The following is a 14,806-nucleotide window of genomic DNA, read 5'->3' as shown; positions in this document are numbered from 1 at the left end:
TATATTAGAACCCTTGTCATTGTCATTGCACATACATATCGACGGTTATCCGTGAACGCGCCCAGATAAACTGATGCAAAGGCAGAGGCGGCCGTTGCAACAAGGGAGACTTTGGGGTTCACAGGAGAAAGCATCCCCCATCTCCGACCCCAATGACCAAATTCAAAAAGGCTTACTTACCTGGGAGGAGAGTGAAAAGGAAAGAATAGCTTACATGTAAAATCAGAAATAACCTAGGAAACGGATAGAGTGATTAATGGTGAAGTTTAGGGATATTGAACCCCAACTGGGGAAGCAAAATTATGCTATTTTCTCTCATCATGCTCCAATTGATCCCACTACTCATTAAGAAATGGATAACTACATTTATTCCTTCTTAAACATGCATAACTTAAGCAGTGAACTAATTTACAGAGAACACCCTGCACATGCTTTGCCAACTGAGAGGTGGAGAGATATAGATAGAACTTATATTTAATTTCCTTTCCGCAACCATTCAACACCTGTATCTTCTTGTCTTTGCTAAGACATTCGCAAATCAAGCGGTGGGGAGAGAAGGGGACGTCAAAATAACAGGACTTAAAAGAGAAACACTGAATGTTAAAAGAACATTGTCAAGCTCCTTCTTTACCACCATGAATTATCTGTAGTCCCAAGTACACCTCAGACTTGCAACGCTCAGATGCCTTGGGCAAAGATTCTATTCAGTACAAACAGTAAGCCTTTTAATGGGTGTGTACAGATCTACATATGCATTAATATATGTATAGTTTTAGAGACCTAAGCACTGTGAAATTACACTAGGGCATAAGAATCAAAAGGCAAAATGATCAACCCGAAGCAAAGAAAATGAAACAGAACAGTCTCATTTAATTGAGTGTAACAAAGTGTGCTAAATAAACTTGGTAAAGAAATGCAAATCTGACTCTTCAAGCATACAGTTTTAATTATTTAAGGGGTTTGTAGCAGAGTTAAGGGTGCTTTAACTATATTAACTCTACACTGACAGCCTCCTTTAATTTCTCTGTAGGAATGTACACTTATTTTGGATTATGGGTGAAAAGCAGCAGTTATAAAGGCAAAGAGAAGGTCACAGGAGAGGCAAATATGCAATGCGGAGATCAGAGTGTGAAACATTAAATAAGGAACAATATTTCATGTCACAGCCCCACCCTTCCTCGTTAACATGCAGCAGAGAATACGCTGAACGCTCACCACGAGATTCCCTACATGTGTTACCTCCACAGGCTTTGTTTAATTTTTCTTTCTTTTTCCCAGTTTTCTAAAAGAAACCATCTGTTTTAACAATGGCAATTTCAGTGAGGAGAATAAAGACATCGAGAGACAACCTGGATAGTCCTGAATGTCTTTAACGGTTAATCTTTTAATGTAATTTTCCCTTTGTCACAGGAGAAGGAGGGGAAGTAAGAAGAAAGGAGAGGAGGGGGGAGGCGCCATGAACTGGTTAACGCAGTGGGTCTAATTGGAAACCCAAAAAGTTTAACTTTGCAAAAAATTAATGAATTGTTCCTGTAAAGGCTAGAAATTAATAACGCTATTACCATGGAGAATATTCACTAATCCACTGAGATCTTATGAGTAACCTGGAAACCCTTCCGATTCTATCCAATGTTGACTCTTCCATATACATGGAAGCGTTCGGTGACTTCCCTTCCATTACTGAGACTCTATGACACTCAGTCTTAGTGGTTCCAGTCTCGTCAATATCTCCTGTCTTCTAAAAGCAGTTTCCTGAGAGAATGAATGACTGTTCTCTGCAGCAGACTGGAAGGGAAAAGTGAAAGTGATCGTAATATTCTGTTTTCCTGTCAAAAGTTAAGATGCTCCCTGGAATCGGACCATGCACACTGATGCTTAATCCACCAACATTTGAATGAAAATTAAATAAATATCAACCACTGGACTTCTAAATACATGAATAATTCAAATACTCATATACGCATATACATACAGACATAAGTACATCTTTATTTTCCAGTTCCGAACCTAATGGGAATATACAGACACAGTCTCTACTTCCTCTTTTCTGTAACTTAGCTGACCTCCAGGCACAACTACTATATCGAAATCCTTTACACATCCATCAGTTATCAGAGGGACATGCCTTATAGTTATCATTTTGAATTTATGAGAAAGTAGCACAGATATAAACCCTTCACTGTGAACAGGCCCCTATTCTGTGACTTCTCCTCAATTTAGAGAAGCAGATCATCCTCTGGTACATCATCTGTCTGATTCCCATCTTAGTTCTACATTGGGCAATAACTTTCTGAGGCCACGGACAAGAACACCAATTTTAAGTGGCTTCACTTCTCGCCCCACCTTCCCATGTCCTCCAGAGAAACATTTTAATGTCCAACAGAATTAATAGTGAAAGAAAGGCCACAGAATAGAAAAATAGAGGGGAAAGGGAAAAGGGAGAAAATGCATCTGCTTAGCTTTGAGCTGAAATAAAATGAGTCAAAAGTATACAGAAAGAGGGGGGCCTGGATGGCCCATGCCTTTCAGGTCATGATCCCAGGGTCCTGGGATCGAGTCCCGCATGGGGCTCTGCTCATCGGGGAGCCTGCTTCCTTTTCTCCCTCTCTCTGCCTGTCTCTCTGCCTACTTGTGATCTCTGTCAAATAAATAAATAAAAATCTCTAAAAAAAAAAAAAAAAAGTATACAGGAAGACTGACTAAGAAGGTTCACCCACCAAGATCACCAACTTGATGTCACCAGAGAGAATCAGGTGGATATTTAAGAGTGATATGGAGGATTGATTCGAGGTAGAGACTTGGGGAAGGAATGGGGGAGGTATAAATAGGCAAATGCGTAAGTCATGTATATCCTCTGACCCAGAGACAGGAATGTCCTTTGTTACTCCCAGAACTCAAAACAAGGCAAGAGAGGGCTTCAGGACACAAAACAGCACAGCATGCCAGAGGCACGCTGCAGGATAACATGACAAATAGCACCCCGGGGTCCCAAGAAGGAAGACACGTCCACCCAAAGACATTCAGAGTTGAAAATAAGACATCCAGCAGAGTAGGCAAGTTGCAACAGATATAATTAAAGTTAAGACAACCCTCAGGAAACTACTATTTCCAAATTGGGCATTTGCTAAATGCTTTGGAAATAAAAGTCAAGGCAGTCAAGTATTTTCACCGTAACAGCACGTCTAAGGGAGGCCCCGACTACCAATAGATCTACCTGTTCACATTGTGCGAAGACCCACAGACTACATTTTCTGTCTTAGTTAACTTCACTGCTTACTGTTTATGCTGCTGACTTCTCAAATGATCGACCATTTCCCCTAAGGCATCATGTCAAGTATCCTCGCAAGTGAGTATCTTACCAAGGCAATCTAACCCCCAGAGCCAGATTCAAATATCACCGTGAGATTTGCACGTACATTTGAGTACACCCAGGGGAAAACAAGATGACATGGGAAGATGAGAAGAAAACACAGCATCATAAAAATCTCAGCACCGGACAAAACCTTAGCGGGCACTGGGTTCAATGTTTTTCGTTTTGTTTTGTTTGTTTTTATTTATTAATTTGACAGAGAGAGCCACAGCGAGAGAGGGAACACAAGCAGGGGGAGTGGGAGATGGAGAAGCAGGCCTCCCGCTGAGCAGGGAGCCTGATGCGGGGCTTCATCCCAGGACCCAGGGATCAGACGTGAGCCGAAGGCAGACGCCTTACGACTGAGCCACCCAGGCGCCACTGGGTGCCTGGGTTCAATGTTTTACACGAAGCTTGAATCTCTTTTACCCCATCTCTGCCTAACTGACACAAGTTTTCTTCCCAAGGTTTCCAGAGAAGGAGAGCTCCTGAGCTCCCTTCTCTTCTCTGGGGCCCCACATTCTGGTTTTCTCGACAGTTCTACTTGCTAAAAAGTTTCTGATTCAGTCTACATCTCTGCAGGCACAGAGAAAGCTGAGCATGGTCCAAAGAGATTGGCCCAGAGCCTGAAAATGAACAATGTTGGCTGAGGTATTTGCTTCTGGTAAGTCATTTCATTCTTTGGGGCTTCACTTTTTTTCCCCTCATCTGTAAAATGGGAATAGTAATGCCTAATCTTCTATGTTGCTATGAGGATATAAATTGTCAAATACTGGGTCTGGCACATGGCACATTCTCAGAAAGCAAAGACACAGAATGACCGAAGAGTGAAGCAGGCTTGGCTATCTGCTTTGACTCTCACTCCAGATTTATTAACAGTGTGACACCAAGCAAGCGACTTAACTCCTGTGTCTTGGTTTCCTCACCAATAAAATGGATATAAAAATAGTACCTCTCCCAAAGGACTGCTGTGAGGATAAAAAGGTATCATGTACTCAAAGCATTTAGAACAGTCTGACACAGAGCAGACACTCAGTAAGTGGTTTTGGTTTTTTTACTAAGTGGTAATATTTTTGCTACTCTTAGTAGAAGTAGTACCTTTTAGTTTCTCTGACTTCCATCTCTTCCTCTACAAGGAGGTAACAGCGACCACACTGGGACTTTCTGAGAGTTAAAGGAGGTCACAAACCCAACACCCAGCACAGTCAGGACACATACCCCACGGTCAATAACTACATTGATATTTTTCCCTTATTTTCTTCTTTCATCCCAATATTCTGCATGTGAAATACCACAGAATAGGTATCCAGTCCCCTTTTCCCTTTGGAGGTTCTTCAAATATTTGAGGACAAGTACCATAATCCCCTAATATCTTCTCCACCCTAATCAAGGAGCCCTGGTTTCTTCAGCTCTCCTTGTGTGTTTAGATTTCCAGTGCCCACAGAGCCCTACTGGTCTCTTTTCCTCCACACGATCCAGCTGGTCTGACCACCTCCCGGGACAGTGTCAGAATTTATGGACTTGTGAATTCATGGGCCAGTGAGCTGCGTATCAAAGACAAACGCTGTTAGGGATGGTGGAGAGATGACAGTGCTGGGCACACTGGTGGTCTCTCCAAGAGGAGCTATCATCAGAACGTTTTCTAATTCAGTCTCCAAGGTTTGTGCCAAGCCTCAAATCTTGTTCTTGAAGCTTGACTATCAAATGTTGATATATTTTACTGCATATTCAAACAAATAAACCATTCTCATTTATTCAGTCTTGACACGTTAAGAGTGTTTTGCCCATAAAAAATATGATAATATTACTGCTTCCACTATGGAATATTCTTCTGACAATATCTGTTATTTTTCCCAATAACAAATTTGTATAGTGTTGCAAGCCCCATGGACAGATCTTCATAAAAGCTATAATCGTGTCATTTGTCACGACATGGATTTCTTCTTTAGACCATGTGTGCAAGGAAAGCCTTATGTACACAATTAGCCTATAATTCAGAGTGAGAATGGACTATTACCCTTACAAAGCCTTCTAATGGGAATCAAACGTCATTTACCACCCTCATCCCACTAGCAAATCCTGATGCTGTTCGTGGCATTCTGCTGACCTTATCTCTAAAAAGTTTTCCAATGTGACACTGAAGCTTTCATTTTTTTACCCAGAAAACTTAGGTGGCATGAAAGCCAAAATTATATTCACCCTAGATATATTGTTTGCTAAAGATATGCAAAGCCCGCCAGCAAAACAATGAAATCCAAACACCAGGTGTAATTAGTAAAATCACAGAATTTTACATTGGAAGAGACTTTAGAGATTGTCTCATCCTCTGTTCCACTTCTTGGACTGTCTTCCTTACTCATATATACTGCTACTTAGTTTCTGTTAAGTGCCCTACCCTTTTATATTTTTTTAAAGTTTTTTCCTAAACAATATCATTTCTGAATTCATAACTGAGATTTTAACTACACATTAAAATAAACAGATAACTACTACAATTACAGGTTTCTCCACTCTAAAGAACTAGAATTCAGATTTCCTAACTTGCAGTTTCTCTTTCCACCCACTTAATTCTGCAAACTAAAAAAAATGCTGACACTTGGAGAATAAAAAAGATAAAAATTATAAAATGCTAGCAGATCACCTAAACTCTAGTAGCCATTAAGATCTACTGAGTCAGCCTGGGGAGCCTGGGTGGCTCAATGGGTTAAAGCTTCTGCCTTCGACTCAGGTCATGATCCCAGGGTCCTGGGATGGAGCCCTACATCGGGCTCTCTGCTTGGCAGAGAGCCTGCTTTCCTTTCTCTCTCTCTGCCTACTTGTGATCTCTGTCTGTCAAATAAATAAATAAAATCTTTAAAAAAAAAAAAAGATCTACTGAGTCAGCTTAAAAATTTTTGGAGTTCACTCTCAAAACACTCAAATTATTATGCTGGCTATATTGACCCCTCAATTCTCATGTAAGCTACCTAGTCAAAAGGAATCTCTTAAAACCTCATAAAAGTCTGCATATTGTAGTACGTTGGGGGAAGTGAGCAATTTAAAAGTTTGATTTTTAGAACACTGGTAGAAATTAAAAGTGTTCCTCATTCAAGAGGAACGTGTGTCAAGTCAAGTCAACACGTGCAAACTGACTGTAAATATTTCCAAATACATGTCTCTTTAAAAAGACTACTTTTAGGGGCACCTGGATGGCTCAGTCAGTTGGTTTAGTGTCTGCCTTCAGCTCAGGTCACGATCTCAGGGTCCTGGGATGGAGTCCCGCATCAGGCTCCCTGCTCAGCTGGGAGTCTGCCTCTCCCCCAGCTCGCGCTCTCACTCCTGTTCTCTCTCTCAAATAAATAAATGATATCTTTAAAAACAAAAAACAAAAAATTACTTGACAGATGAGTTCATTGTGTTCTTCTTTTGTTTTGTTTTGTTTAAAAAGCCCTGTTTGTGGAGTCCAGGAGCTCCTGCACTTTTACCCATTGGTCATCACTTAGCAAGGTGACCCTGGGCAAGTCACCTCTCTTCCAGCCTCTTCTGTAAGTGTGAAAAGAGGGGCAAAACCCAATGACCCCACATGACTAGCTGCATTGTTTCTACATGACTATTTGTTTAAGGCTTCAGAAATAATTCAGTCTCTTAAGTAGCTTAAAACGTGTCCTTTCTCTTTGCAATCTCACTCTCTGCTTTCCCAGACAATGCAAAGATAAACGCAGTCCAGATCCATCCAAACATAATCCGAATTAGGGAGACTTTATGTGGAAAAAGAAGTGAAATTGCAATGCAGAGCTGCAGAAAAAGCTTCCAGGGGTATCTAGTGTAAAAGAGACCAAAGCCAGAATTCCAGTTACCACAACAAAACAAAAATGAAAAGGCATGTGATTTAACTAAGTTGCGTCAGAAGTGGGGCTGTTCTCATTTTTCTCAAACTATGAGCTGGCAAAATTCTCCTAGTTTAGCCATCATGCCCCGGGAACAGTAATGGTGCTGAAACACAGTAAGTAAGCATAACAGAACCAGATGTATAAATATATTCACATTTGTACCAAGGGCACTGCTTTTCTTTAACGGCGGGACTGCTGTATCAACACTGTTCTATCACCGACTAATTATAGCTAACAAAGCCCACTGCACAAAGTATGTCTCGTCTATTTTTTCCTAGTACAGAAATACAGTGCCGACATTCAATGAATATTAAGTGGTCACAATTGAATTCTTTAAGCCCTGAATCTGATAGCAATTCATGGTCTTCCGACCAATGCCATTCAGGTGTTTTAGTGCCCGTCAGGCTAGCAACTATACGAGCCACTGAAGCCTCCCAGCTGGCACATTGTTGGGTCATAAATATCTCCCTGGAAATGTACCATATCCAGAGTTAAATGTTTCCCTCTCTTCTAACCTAACAGCCAAGTTAATCGGCTTACAATTCTGCGTAGCGGTCTGGCATCTGAGAAAAAGGGGGCACGTGACATCGTACTGAGTCCCTGCTACTCCACACCGTGGGTCAAACATTCAGTCAAAACCACTCCTTAGGCACCTACTTCTGTGCCAGGTACCATGACAGGTTCTAGAAGGGCAAAGAAGCAGCAAGGATGGTTCCTTCAAGGATTCTGCAGTTGATCCGTCAACTCATTTATTCACCAAATGCTTACCAACGTGTCTGGTTTCTGCAATTTTAGTCATTTCCCAGCATTTAAACAGGTAACTTTCAGAACAGTGCGCAAAGTGTTATAATCGAGGCTCTGCGAGGTGCTGTGTGGAAAGGAATAAAATGCCCGGCACTGCTTGCAGGCTCGGACGAAGGATAGGGGACATTACAGCGGGCAAAGGACAAGGTAGTATGTCCATTTCCAATGCCTGGGACAAAGGACCTCAGGCTCTGAAAGAAGCAAGAGAGTGGCCTGAAGCTGGAATTTGAACTGGGATTTCAATAAGCATAGGATTGGGAAAGTTAGGCAGAAAAGAAGGGCTGTCCAGGCAATAAAAGGAGCAATGTGGAAGCACTTAAGATGTGTAGGGAGCCTCGGAGTACGGAGGTGTGGTTGGAGCAGTCATAAGACAGTGAGCAGTGGAAGGTCTGAGAGGCCGTGGGCGGGGGGAGCCAGACCACAGACAGCCAGATGGTGGGGCCTGAACCAGCCCTGAAGGCCATGGACATAAACAGCCTCCTCCCTCCCCCACTGAGAGCTACAGGGGGCACAACGAAAGCAGACTTTTAGGAAAACTAAGGATCCATGCAGGATGTGAGGGGAGGTGGGGAATGGAAAGACGGAAAGACAGAAAGGAGAGGGTATGGAACAGTAGTCCTAGAAAGCTGATGAGGATATTAAACCAGAAGCCCTCATGAGGAGACCGCAATGAGAGAAGTAGCCACAAATGAACTACAACATCCTACGCTATTAAGTCTTCCGTGGTTTTATCCTGTCCACACTTTGATCATGGAGCCCGTGCGTGGACTAAACTTGTGTCCTCCCCGAAAATTCATACATTGAATCCCTAATCCCTCAGGTGACAGTATGAGGAGATGGAGCACGTGGAGGTAATTAGGTCATGAATGGGACTAGCAGCCTCATCAAAAGTGATGGAGAAAGATGATCGCTCTGGCGGCCATGTGAGGACAGGGCCAGAAAGTAGCCATCCACAAGCCAGGGAAGGGCTTTCCCCAGGCATCAAACTGGGGGGTACCCTGACAGTGGGAATCCCAGCCTCTGAAACTGTGAGAAATAAATGTCTGCTGTTTAAACCCCCCAATCCATGGTATTTGTTGTAGTGACCCAAACTGACTAAGACAACTGGATACGAAAGACATAAACTTTTCAGGTTGAAAATAACAACGGTAATAACGACATCGATGGCAACAGTCTTCATTTAGGAAGTCCGGCGCCACGTGAGGCCCTTCACCTGATAGTTTTCATCTAATCCCTCAGGCAAGTAAGGATTAGATGAAACCTAACAACCTTCTAACCTAACAACCCCTCCCCCTCCCCCCCCCCCTCCCCCACCCCCCAACCCCCCACTGTCTTTCTCCCATTTTGCAAATGAGGAAGCAGAGGCTCAGCAAAGGCTCAGGGCTAGTGAGGGGCTCTGCCCCAAGTGGGCTGCTCAGCATCTACTCTGCCATCCTGCAGCTATACAACCTTCTCTTACAGGACACAACACACCCAGATGTAAGAGCACACCGTTTTGTTTTCTTTTGTTTTTACATCAATAATTACAATTACAACTTCAAAAACAAAGTGTGGGTCATTTGTAAATACTGGTCCATCTGAAAAAGTCTTCATCTGGCTCAGTCCAGTATAAAGAACCTTAAGGAGACATGAAAAACACAATCAATCATTTAATTTTTTTTTTTTAAACATTGGAAGTGACATTCATAAGGAGGTGTTGGGTCTGAGTAAACAAGATTTTTTTTTTTTTATTAAAACTGCTAACAGGAACAAAGTCTACTGCCTTTCTCTACCATTCCAACTCATCAAAGACAAGTTTTCAAGGCTTTAAGTCTCACAAGTAGTTGTTAATGGAATTCACTGTTTAGTTAATCGCGCTTATCAGAAGTTCACTTAGCTTCATATTTGCATGGCTAATAGGCCTCCCTTAAAGTGTGTGGCCATTTCCATTGGATTTTAATGATTTGTGATTTTTTTTTCCAACTTTGGGTTGGGTTGATAGACTTACTTTCAAAAAAATAAGTCATGCCTAAGGCAAAAACACCATTTTTGCTACAGCTGGGACATCTTATTAGTACATTTCAAAACAAATGCTTATTTGTAAAGACCACTTAACGTGAACCCAATGTTTAACAACCTTTCAAAGTTAATCCAATACAATCATTTTCAGACTCAATATATGATACTCTGGAGCCTGTTTCATAACAATAAAGAGAACTATTTTATCTTTCATCTTTATCCCTTGCTGAAATACCCAGTCCATTATTCAACCATAAAAAATTACATAGTTCCCACACAACAGACGCAGCCATGGAGAACCTTCTTCCTCTCTGGAAACGAATACTTATGATCTTGGTGGAGTTATGTCATAGTTTACATGATTATCTCAAGGTTGGTATATCCAAGGTACAGACCTGATGGGTGACCTGCCCATGATCACGCAAGTAGCATCTGGTTGAAAACAATCAAATCTAAGTCTGACTGTAATTCCAGCAGTCAATTTACTCTGAACAATAACAAAGGGAAATACAGTCTATCATGTTACTACTACTTTTTTTTTTAAGATTTTATTTATTTATTTGACAGAGAGATCACAAGTAGGCAGAGAGGCAGGCGGGGAAGTGGGGGAAGCGGGCTCCCTGCTGAGCAGAGAGACCAATGTGGGACTTGATCCCAGGACCCTGAGATCATGACCTGAGCCCAAGGCAGAGGCCCAACCCACTGAGCCACTCAGGTGCTCTCATGTTACTACTTCTAATTAGCATTGGCCAAACTGACCCTGACAAGGTCCACCAACAGGTATGACTAGAAATTAGTCCTTCACCTCAAGCTTTTGAATGAACCACTTTATTCATTTAGTTCACAGGTTAGCAAGCTATAACCCATACAAAAAAATACAGCCCAATGCATGTTTCTATAAAGAAAGTTTTACTCTAGTGCAGTGACATTCATTCGCTTAAATATGATCTATGGCCACTTTCAACCTCTAAGAGTAGAGGCAAAATTGTACAGATGCCACATGGCTTGCAGTGTCTAAAATATTTACTATTTAGAACTTTCCAGAAACAAGTTTGTCCCCTCCTGATTTTGTCACCCAAAAAACGTTTATCAAGCAATAACTGTATGTTAGACATTACATAACTAATAAAAATAGTTAATATTTAGCAGTATCTATAATATGCCAGAGGCTTTTCCTATATTCCTGTATTATTTTCCTCTATTATTACATTTAATCCTCTCAAGATCTCTGCACAATGTGTGTGCATTTGCATGTACACATGCATGTGCTTTTTTGTATGCTCCAAATTTTAATTAAGATCCCACATTAAGCTTGGGACTCTTGATCTGGAACCTGTCTAAACCACGAGCTTCTGCCCTTCCTGATGTAATACTGTTTCTCAGAGGTGACTATGGAATGAGCATCCTTTTAATGGAATGCTGAAGTCTCTGGGCATTATCTGATCCCAAAGGGATAAACGCCTTAGCCTTTGGGCTCTTTTACAACTTGGTAACTTGTAGATAAGTGAAAGCAATGCAAATAATTCTTATCTATAGTTGCAAATAACTTCTGTCCAGTGGAGGTTCAACGGACTCCCCCACTAGTTTGGAATCCATTTGTAAATTCATCTCAACATTCTTTCGGTCCAGATAAATTTGTGATTCTCCTGTGAGCCTATTATAGCAAGCTTCTTGGTTCCCTCATTTATTAGTGAGTTAAATAAAAATTTTAACGTGTTCATTTTATATCCATATGAGTCAGGGTTTTGAAGAATTATTCTTTAACAGGGGTTACCAAGATGCCATTTTTATCTTCTTGAAGCTCACTCAGATTTTTGCTTAGGAGGGCGTACATACCAAGATGTAATCAATGTGGCCCTGAATTTTGTATACATATGTAGGAATAGGAGCAGGGAGAATAAGAACACAGTGATTAAGAGGTCCCTTCAGGGGTCATTTAAGGCACTTAAAGCATCAAGAAGACCTAAGTTTAGACCATGGCTCTTCCCATGCCTAGCTTAGAGACCATAGACACATCACTAAACTCCGCTAAGCCTTCATTATATCTCATCTGTAAACTGGGAATGATAGCAGTTGTTGCCTCACAAAGTCAATTAAGTAACCATTGTTTATAAAGGGACTGGCGCACATTAAGTGCTCAGTAAATGTTAGCCATCATTATTGAAATTCTTCCGTAAGAAATACCAAAGAAAGGAATTAGTTCTATTTGAGGACAGTGAAGTCTTCACAAAGTGGGTATATTTGATCTGGGTCTTGAAAGGGTAGTAGGAGTTCACCAAGCCGACAGCTACAGTAATGTCATTCGACATAAAAGGAACAGTGTTTGGTTTGGTTTTGCTTTTTAAATAGGAGGTATGAAGGTGAGGAGGCTAAGTCAGAGTGCCAAATTTACAAGGCAATTCCCAGGTAGACACTGAATTTATAAGGTGACCTGAATTTTCCTAAAGTTTTTAAAGCCTGTACCTCTCCACGGCAGGACTGCTCAAATCACGTAGGAATGCATTATTCAGATACCAATTTTCACAAAATCCAGAGACCCAATCATCATGATCACAGTTATGACTACTCACACCAGTTCAAGTACCCACTAGAGACAAGGATCTAAGACCACATTTTACAGGAGCCAAACGTATACACTGTACTTTAACAGTCAGCTTTCATTGAGTGCAAACTCTCTCTCTCCCTCCCCCCCCCCCAACCCCTTTCTCTCTCTCTCTCATTCTGTCTTTTGTACACCCATGAAAATAAGACACAAATCAATTACATTCTGTTCTTACTCTGGCCAGATTTCTTTAAGTGCCTTCGTTCTATGTCATTTCGACATTTGTTTATTGATTTCATGATAGTTCACATATAAAATGACCGTGTTTAATTCCAAATCAGGGACTCCCCTGGACACTTTGGATAGGACGAAATTTCAGGTAATTCTCAGTTCTGAGTCAATATTTGCTAAAAGTTTTACTAGAAAGTCTTCCTCCACCATGTTTGCATTTGCATAATTCTGTTTGCTCCTTTCCCAGCAGCTTTCCACCCATTTGAATGCTGAACCTTAGAGGGCCTGTTATCTGACCTGTGCCTTGGGCAGAGGGCCTACAGGTCTGCTAAGACTCAGGCATGTCACTATCTCTTTCTGCTAGAGCAATGATGGATAAGATGAAAAGGAGGTTAGATATGCTTTAGTTTATTGGCAGGAAAATAATTTCTCAAATGGCCTTCTCCTTTAAAAAAAGTAACAACAACAAAAAAACCCTTCCAGGTACTCCCTTGTGCCCTACTATCAGATATCAGCCCGCCCCCAGTCTCCTGAGGTTCTGCTGTGTGATTGTTTCAAGCTCTCTTCCTCGCAAAGAGGTGAGCACGTGACCACTGCCATCCATAAAGGCTGAAGTGAGTGTACTTAGCTAAAGGGCATTGCAATAATTTTTCTCTTCCACGTGAGAAAGTTAGCCTTGAAAATTCTCTGGCTCGGTGCCCGTTTTTAAATCATCTTTTAGGGAGGGCTGGCCAAGGGGGCATGCTGGAGCCAATCCCCTTCTCATTCCCATATCAATTGCTCTTTAAGATCACAACAATAATAACGATAATAATAAAAAGACGGCAGTCCCTATCAAGCCTTCAGATTCGCTTTCAAGGCAGTGCTAAAGACCCGATATTTTAATAGGCAATGCCTCCAAATGCGCATTGTGGGAAAGCAGTCCTGGCTGGTAGATTAAACTTGATTAGCATAGGGGCTGGCGCTGTTCTGTGCAGACAACGTGATTCCCGTTGGAATCCAGGGTGAATGGTGGCCTGAGAAAGTCACTGAACAGATTCGTAACCCCCAACTACAAATCGGCTTCTGATTCCAAAGAAGCGACGGGTTTTCCTCCACCCGTGCTGTAACGTGCCATTGTTGTTAGGAAACACAGAATCATGACCCCATTTCAATAAATACAGCAGCAGGACTAGAATATAATTTCTCTTTGTCCTGACTCCTAAATGTTTGTTTGCTACAGGACCCATGGCCAGGAAGTATTCCCATCAGGACCCTGCAGAGGGCATGTGAGAAGAGCCAGGAATTCTGATGTGAGTTTGCCAAAGGAAAATGCTGCAGAGCACTCCTGATTATTAGCATACAGATAATTTGCAGAAGCCCTTGGCCCGAGGGGAGGGTTGATCTCACACAGACCTCCACTTGACGTTCCCACAGCTTGCCTGGCTGAAGAAATGGGCACCCGCAAGAAAAGGTAAACCTCAGCCAGGTCTGCTGGGAGTTCCTTAAACAGCCTTCACTTGGGAAAATCACGCAATAAGAACTCCCACAAAGTCCAGTTTGGGACGGGTCCTTTTTTGATGAGAGGCCAAAAATCAGGGTAATCGGTGAATAGTCCCACTGGGTTTCTGGATTCAAGTTTCTTTTTTGTTTGTTTGTTTTAAACAGACAATTGAATATAACTCAATTTGTTCTCCACAAACTGAAATCCTCTGGGAGAGGTCCAGTTAGAACTTGAACCCAAGTCCATTACTTTGTCCCTTGTGTCTACCCACTGTTCCCTTCAGCTTTTACTTGCACAAAATGCACTTGCACTTCCTATTTTCTCAAAAAACTAGTGCATATGTAATCTGGTTTTACCTTCACCTTGTAGGTAAAAAGATCAGTGTTCCTGTTCCTGTTGAGTCTAGGATCCAAAAGGGTTAAGTGACTCACTCAAGGCCAATGTTAGCAGAAATGGATCCAGGCTCCATGCTTCCCAGTGCTCAATAATAAAAAGAAAAGTATCCTCTAGGAGCCCTATTTACCACAATG

The 14,806-nt window shown here is 41.8% G+C and overlaps 1 protein-coding gene across 5 annotated transcripts in view; it reads right to left on the bottom strand.

The window, feature by feature from the left end:
• The window catches only part of MPPED2 (metallophosphoesterase domain containing 2), a 176,934-nt gene that overhangs the window by 128,204 nt on the left and 33,924 nt on the right, over positions 1-14,806 (bottom strand). The gene's annotated exons all lie outside the window — the stretch shown is intronic.

This window comes from Mustela nigripes, chromosome 1, assembly GCF_022355385.1.
Source record: "Mustela nigripes isolate SB6536 chromosome 1, MUSNIG.SB6536, whole genome shotgun sequence".
In the NCBI taxonomy this organism is placed as follows: Eukaryota; Metazoa; Chordata; class Mammalia; order Carnivora; family Mustelidae; genus Mustela; species Mustela nigripes.
The sequence above is the reverse complement of the archived record's forward strand: the minus strand, read 5'-3'. Positions and strand labels throughout refer to the sequence as shown.